General features: G+C 39.7%; 1 non-coding gene across 1 annotated transcript; it reads left to right on the plus strand.

Moving 5' to 3' along the window:
* Nucleotides 1–784: 784 nt before the first annotated feature.
* LOC118492706 lies at nt 785–891 on the plus strand. Its single transcript, XR_004894708.1, has one exon. It is a non-coding gene; the product is annotated as a small nucleolar RNA R71 (small nucleolar RNA).
* Nucleotides 892–7,400: the final 6,509 nt, after the last annotated feature.

Consider the following 7,400-nt stretch of genomic DNA (forward strand, 5'->3'; position numbering starts at 1 on the left):
GTTGTGCTTTCCTCGGTCGGTGGTGGCGGAGCTTCCACGGGACCCACGGTACGGTTTCTTAATGTTATGAGATGAACTTAAGCTTTTGGGTTTGTTTCGGTATTACTTGGTAACGCGCCTTGTGGTCTCTTGGAGAAATTTTGAGCTAGTTGACTTATTTGTTTTTCAATGTTTTGTATACTAGCTTGTTGATTTCTAAAATTTGATTCCAATTGTTGAAGCCGATCCGATTTTTTCTTTTCAGTGTCGGAGAAGAGGCGAGATATAGTATCTTCAAGCCTTTCTCGTCCACCTTGTTGTTGATGGAAATTTTGTGACTCATTTCTTGGTTGTTGAAAGTTTGTTCGTTGATTTAGACTTTGTTGGTTACTACTATTGCCGGGTTCTCTCCAACCAAGGTTAGGGTGGTTACGCCATCCTTGGTTGTAGGTACCCGTTGGGGGACCCGACGGCCTAGGTCTATTATCCATGTAGCTCACCACACCCTTCGCAAGCCATTACCGAGACCGTTTTTGTCATTTCTAACTTTTTAATTTTTGAAGAAAGGGCCTCGATTTGGGCTTGTAAAGAAGTGCTTTCATCAACCTTATGGGCGCCCGGGGCAATAGATTTATTGCCTCGGGGAGTGTGCCACTGAAAATTGGTTTGAGCAATTTCCTCGATTTGATTGTAAATTTCATGTGGGCGGCGATCACCTAAAAGTCCCCCGGAGCTAGAGTCAAGTGTTTGTCTCGTGTGTGGCAACAACCCATTATAGAAAGTGGACACTTGTTGCCATACCGCAAGATCGTGATGGGGACACTTGCGCAATAGCTCATTGAACCTTTCCCAAGTTTCATATAAGGATTCCGCATCCTCTTGTGAATATGTATTAATTTCAGTCATTAATTTAGCCGTTTTAGCGGGAGGGAAATACTTATATAGAAATTTTTGGGCTAGTTCATCCCAGGTGTTTACCGAACCAACTGGGAGGGCGTTGAGCCAAGCTTTTGCTCGGTCTTTTAATGAAAATGGAAACATTCGGACGCGGATGTCGTCATTTGATGCTCCATTGATCCGAAAGGTATCACATATTTCTAAGAAATTAGTAATATGTAGATGGGGATCCTCGTCCGCAAGCCCATGAAAGGTTGCGGAGTTTTGAAGCATTTGTATCAAATGTGGCCGAAGTTCGAAGTTGTTGGCTTCGACATTCGGTGCATTGATAGCGGCGCCGAGATTACCTACGGTGGGTCGTAGGTAATCCATGAGGGTACGTTGGTCCGCCATTGGAAGTGGGTCCCTCGAAACCTTCTCTTGGTTTTTAGCTTTAAGTCTTTTTCTGAGAAAGCGTTCGGGTTCTTCTAGAGGTTCTTTTATGTCTTTATGGGAACTGGAGCTCATACACTACGTAGAAGGTTCAGATGTGGTGTCTGGTTCCAAATCCTGCAATAAAAACAGAAAAGAATGTTGGTCAGAAAGTTCACCACGGCCCCGTGCTCACTGAACACGGCCCGTGGTCGGAGATACAGCGATTGTTTTCCGGATCCCTGTTACTGGAAAGTTGGACACGGCCCCGTGTTGCACCGACACGGCCCCGTGCTCAGCCCTCTGTAACTCTGAAAATAAAAAACTGCCAGTGACACTGCTGGGCACGGTCCGGGTCCGACCAGGCACAGCCCATGCTGAGCTCTGCAGAAGCTGAAAAATTAAGAAAATCCTAAAAAAATAAAAAGAAAATAGAACAAATGATTAGGCCGTTGATTCCTAACTTTCTTAAAATCCTTGTGTCCCCGGAAACGGCGCCAAAAACTTAATGCGTGTTAGTGTGTAATGTTTTAGGTATATATTTTAAGCCCTTTTTACACTTTTTAGCCAAGTTTTAAATTTATAAAACACGATATTTACTAACACTAAACACACATATGGGCAAGTGCACCCATCGTGGACGTAGTATAGTGTTGGTAAGATACCGAGATCGTCAAAGGACACAAGAGGTTTTAGTACCGGTTTATCCTCAACGTCTAATCAAATCAAAATGTTAGAAAAAGGTTTTAAACTAAGAAAATAAAACTAACTAAAATGCTGAAAAAATAAAATAAAAGTAAAAACAGATAGACAAGATGAATCACTTGGATCCGACTCGTGTGTAGTGTAACCTTTAATTATTTTCGCACTTTTGCACTTGTTTAAGAGATTATCTTAGTTATTGTAGTAGGCCCCTCTTTTTAAGGCGACGTTACCCTCAACCCAGTAGTTTGAGTCAGCAAGGATACAATCCTAAAGGGTCGGATTATTGAAAGATAATTAATTAAGTTATTAATGCATAATGTGGTAGGCCCCTCTTTTGAAAGCGACGTTACCCTCAGCTAAGTAGTCTGAGTCAGCAGGGATACAGTCCTAAGTAGCTGGGTTAAAGTTTTAATAGTAGTTTAACTTATGAGGGGATCAAAGAGTTTGGACCCCCGCCATCCAATACCTTTTTGGCATTGAAGGAGGTCCTACTAAATTTGACCCAGGTCCTTTGCAGATCTATACACTGAACAATGGCAAGACTCTTACCAAACCGTTCCCTTAACCCCCGACCAGGTAGCCAACATACCTCCATATAGACCGTGGAGATATGAATGGTGAAAATCTTTTATTTTATATAGACAGTAAAATAATGCCAAGACACCACGGACAAACGATAAGGAAGAATCACCTTCAACATAAGAAACTAGTAATTAAAGTCATTAATACAAAACCAATTAAAAAGTGCAAAAGATTAAAAATAAAAAGTATTACACTAAACACTTGTCTTCACCAAGTGATGTAAGAGACTTAGGCAAACATGGCCTTTGATTGTCAAGAACTCTTACGATCAATCTTGGATCCCGAGACGACTCACACACTCTATGATGGACAATGGATGATGGTGGTGGATGATGGTGTTATGATGGTGGTGGGTGGTGGGTGAAGTGTGAGAGAGGTGGTGTGCCAAGGGATGGTGTTACACGGGGTCGTGCCCGAGCTTCTATTTATAGGCTGAACAGAAGCTCGGGCACGGCCCCGTGTCCATCTGACTCTCTCTCTTCATTAATTGTAATTCGCAATTACAATAAATGCGCCTGCAGGAAGTTGACCACGCCCTCGTGTCCGCTGTGCACAGCCCCGTGGTGGGCAACAGAAGCTTCTATGAGTTTGTCTTTTCTGCTGGCACTTGGGCACGGCCCCGTGCTCACTGAGCACGGGGCGTGTTCAGTCTTCTGTCTTCTTTGTTTTGCTTGGGAAGATGCTGTCGGGGGGTCGAGCATATCACTTTTGTTCCTTTTCTTGTATTTATGTTAGATTTTGCTGTCTTTTTGCTTCTTTTGTTATTTTGAGCTCATTTAATCCTGAAAATACAAAAGGAAGACAAAAGCACACTTTTTCCAACATTAGTACTAAAAAAGGGTTAGTTTTAAGCCACAATTGATGTAAATTATATGTTGCATTTTGTGCACATCACTTCCATTTTAAAATTCTTGACTAGGGTGATTTGTTGGGACCAGAGTTATTTCTGATGAGTTTGTAGATACTGGTCTTCTCATGATTGTGCAGGCTAGATCTTCTTTTCCAGTATCGTTCTTTAAATTATATTTCTTTTTAAGAAATTTCCTAGCAGCTTTTGCTATGATTCTTGCTGAAGGAAATTCAGAAGGATTTATCAATGTCTTGATAGCGAAGTCTAGTTGCTTATACTCTGGTCATTTTGGCAATAAGGGATCCTTTTCTCTTTGGATTTCCAACTGTTTGTAGCTCTCTAAGGTTGTTGTCTCATTCCATTTGACCAGAGTCTTCATGGTGACTCTGTTTGCAGCTACTAGTTCTTCTTTCATTCTTCTCATCTTCAGAGCCCTTTTTTATTAGGCTTTTTGCCATCTTTACAGTTTGGGGTTGAAGGAGAGATATTGGGAAATAGCTTCGACTTTTCTATCCTTACTATTTCATCTAGTAAAGATTCTTTGGACATCCATTGAATTTATCTTTCTCAGCTTCATATGGTTTTGTTACCATGATGTAGTTAAGATAAACTTCTCTTAGCGGCTTTTTGAGATCTGCTTTAGTGATTGGATCATATGGTAAATTCCTGCAGATCATATTGGCATAGCCTCTTAGTGCTTAGACCTTTTTGTATTCTTCAGTTAGAATCTGCAGGATTTTTTTATCATTTTTTCGTTGATTTCTTTCAAGGACAATTCTTTTGGCCTGCATTTTCTTTAACTCCAGGTATTCTTCAACACTGGCTAGGCTGGCAAGTCTTGCAGGTGGAGATGATGATGATGGAATAGAAGTTGTGGTGATTGTGGTGGAAGGAGTTTTGATGGGAGAGGTGATCATTTCTCTTTTTCTTATTTGTGGGATTGGTGGGAGTGATTTGATAAGAGGTGATATTGTAATATCTGTTGGTCTTTTGGAAATGCCAACAGATGTTTGAGTATCATTGGTTTGGGATGGAATGGATGTCGCAGTGATTTGAGTGGTAAGTGGAACAGTGGTTTGAGTGGTAGGTGGAACAGTGGTTTGAGTGGTTGATGAAAGAGTTGTTTGAGTGATTTTATCCTTTTTGGCTGGATTTGCAGGTGGAAGCTTTCTCGGGCTATTACTACTCTCCCTTTTTTTGCCATCAACTGAAGGATGTCTAGGAGTTGGAGCAACACCCGATGCGTGAAGGAGGTAATCTTTTATGGCCTTAATTTCTGCTTGGGTATCTATAAACCTAGGTTCAACCATATTTTTTATCATCTCCATGTGTAAGTTGTAAGTAGCATCTACAGACTGCTTTTGTAGTTGAAGATAAGTTTGGGCATGAAACTTAACTTTCTCTGCAAGTTCTGCATTTGAATGAGGTGTAGAGTTTTGAACCAGAATCTTCATCATGTCTTTTATCTCAGCCACTGATGTCTCAAGATTTGATACTCTAACCCAAAAATCCTACTTCTACAATTGGTAGGTCATCGGGTTATTCAAATAAGTCGTGTTTTCCGTGGTGCATCAATTCTTTATATCTTAATTCATCACCTAACTGAATAGGATTATCTGAATTCCCACTAGAAGTGGTTGTATCTGGTTTTGAACCAGGTGCCCCTTTTTCTTGGTACTAGGGTCTTCCAATTGTTTTTGAGTGTACAAATGTAGACTTTACAATTGTTGCCTTCAAGGGGGTCTTAGAAATGTAACCACTATTCAATTGTGAAACTGTTGTTTCTATAATTGTAGTGGTTGCCCCATTTGAAATACCTTCCAGTCGTGTAACTATGACAACCCTCATAATTACAGGTATCCGTACAACTAATTAATATTGATTAATGCTTAATGACTGTGCTTGATTATAACTGATGATATAAACTGCTTTATGATTTATGTATCATACATACATGTGCATCACATTTCATACTGTCACACCATTTATTACATACAAACTTTAGTGACATACATGATGCACAAAGCACAGTTAGCACCATTAGCGGATAGCTCAGAAATATATTGACAGTGCCAGTACATAGACAGACAATGTTTTGAGGCCCAGTATGAGCCAAAGACAAGGTACTACACTAATATGGAGTGTAGGGAAGTAAGGACCATAAAACTGCGTCACTAGGTGATAGTTTAAGTACCAGAAAGTACCTAAAACCCACTTAAAGTGCAGAATTCTGCATTTACCAGCAAAAATCAGCATTTTAACATGCTAGTAACATGCAAAAATATGGCAAACTGGTCCTGTATGCTTTCCTAAGTGTCGGGAATTAAAAGTGTCACAAAAGGGTACTTAAAGAACACTAAACGGAATAATTTGACACTTTAACGAACCGGTATCTAACCGAACAACCGGACATTACCCGAAACACCAAAATATTGCTAGAAGCATTGTTTTATTATTTTTGAGCTAGTTACGGTTCCCAAACACTCTAATATACTATATAAAGCATCCTACACATGAAACACTAGACTTTTACACTTAACCTCCACTAATTACCTACATTTACCATCAAACTTACAATTAACCCCCCCCCATATGATTTACGGCCCAAACGAGGTGGCCCCACCTCAAGATTTTTCTAAATCTTCACTAAATCTCCTAATGATCTCCTTGGGATTTGGTTTGATCATGTATGTACTAAATGGGACACATAAACCATTGGACATTAGAGTTGTGGTTATAAGAAGACTTAAACTCTTCATCATCATCACTTCACAACTCTCACTCTCTCCCTCATAAAGCTCTCGGCCGAACCCTCCTCCCCACACACCACCATTTTTCATTCCAAGTTCATGCAATCCAAGCTTCACACAAGGTGTAAGGAGCCATATTAGAAGGGTTGGTAATCTCGGATCTTGAAGGACTACTCACACAAGCTTTTATCCACTCCATATTCATCATTGTTTCTCCCCTAGCTTGAAGCTAGTAGTAAGATCCTTTTTAACTCTTGTTTACTTCCATTTTTAGTTGTTAAAAGATATGTTATGTTGAAAATCATAAGAACACTAAAAGACTTGAACTTGAATCTTGAACATAAAGCTTACATATGATGAAAAATGGATGATATGATGTTGTTTAGGGTATGAATGATGTTTGCTTGATTGATTTCTTGAGATGATGATGTTAATCATCACATGAAGCTTGCTAGATAGTGATTAAACACAGTTGGTGCATGCGTCTGTCGATTTCGTCTTGTGTCGAGTCTTGTACTAAATATGTTAGATCAGGGCACGTAGTTCGAGAAAAAGGTCTTAGAGGTAATTCCGTTTGAAATGGGTTAATTCCGTTTGAGTGACTTAATTCCGCTTGTAGTGTTGCTGAGGTAATATCGCACGGAATTAGATTCCGCTTGGAATCTAATTCCGTTTGAGGACTGCTTCACGCGGAATTAAGAGGCCTATAAATACCCTACAAACAAAATCATTTGGAACATTCTGCGATTCCGGTACCGAAGTGCTGCCGACGTGCCGTTTGATTGTAAACTGTTTTAAATCAATAAACAAGGCAATTTAAAGTGAATTCAGCTGTTTTACAAGTCTGTTTCTTTGTTTCCGCCTCTAAAACAGACGAGAGCTCTTCTAATTGACTCATTTGGGTCACGAACCGATCCTACATGTGGTATCAAAGCTCAGGAAGAAGAGTTCTTGCCAAAACAGCCATCATTTCTGTCTTCTACACCTTCTTTTCTCAATTGAACTAGTTTTCACAGTTAAAATGGATTGAATTTTAAACATGTCATGCGCAATAGTGTTTTAATAAATCCTTGAGAAAATTGGACCTTAATTCAATCAAAATTTGATAAAAACAGTAATTCCGCTTTAAAATCTGATCGAAATTGATGATGTCAGCCTAATTCCGTACGGAATCATTTCCTGATTTCAAACGAAATTAACTAATTCCGCTTGAAAGTTTTAATTTC

This window comes from Helianthus annuus, chromosome 5 (genome assembly GCF_002127325.2).
Source record: "Helianthus annuus cultivar XRQ/B chromosome 5, HanXRQr2.0-SUNRISE, whole genome shotgun sequence".
NCBI classification, from domain to species: domain Eukaryota; kingdom Viridiplantae; phylum Streptophyta; class Magnoliopsida; order Asterales; family Asteraceae; genus Helianthus; species Helianthus annuus.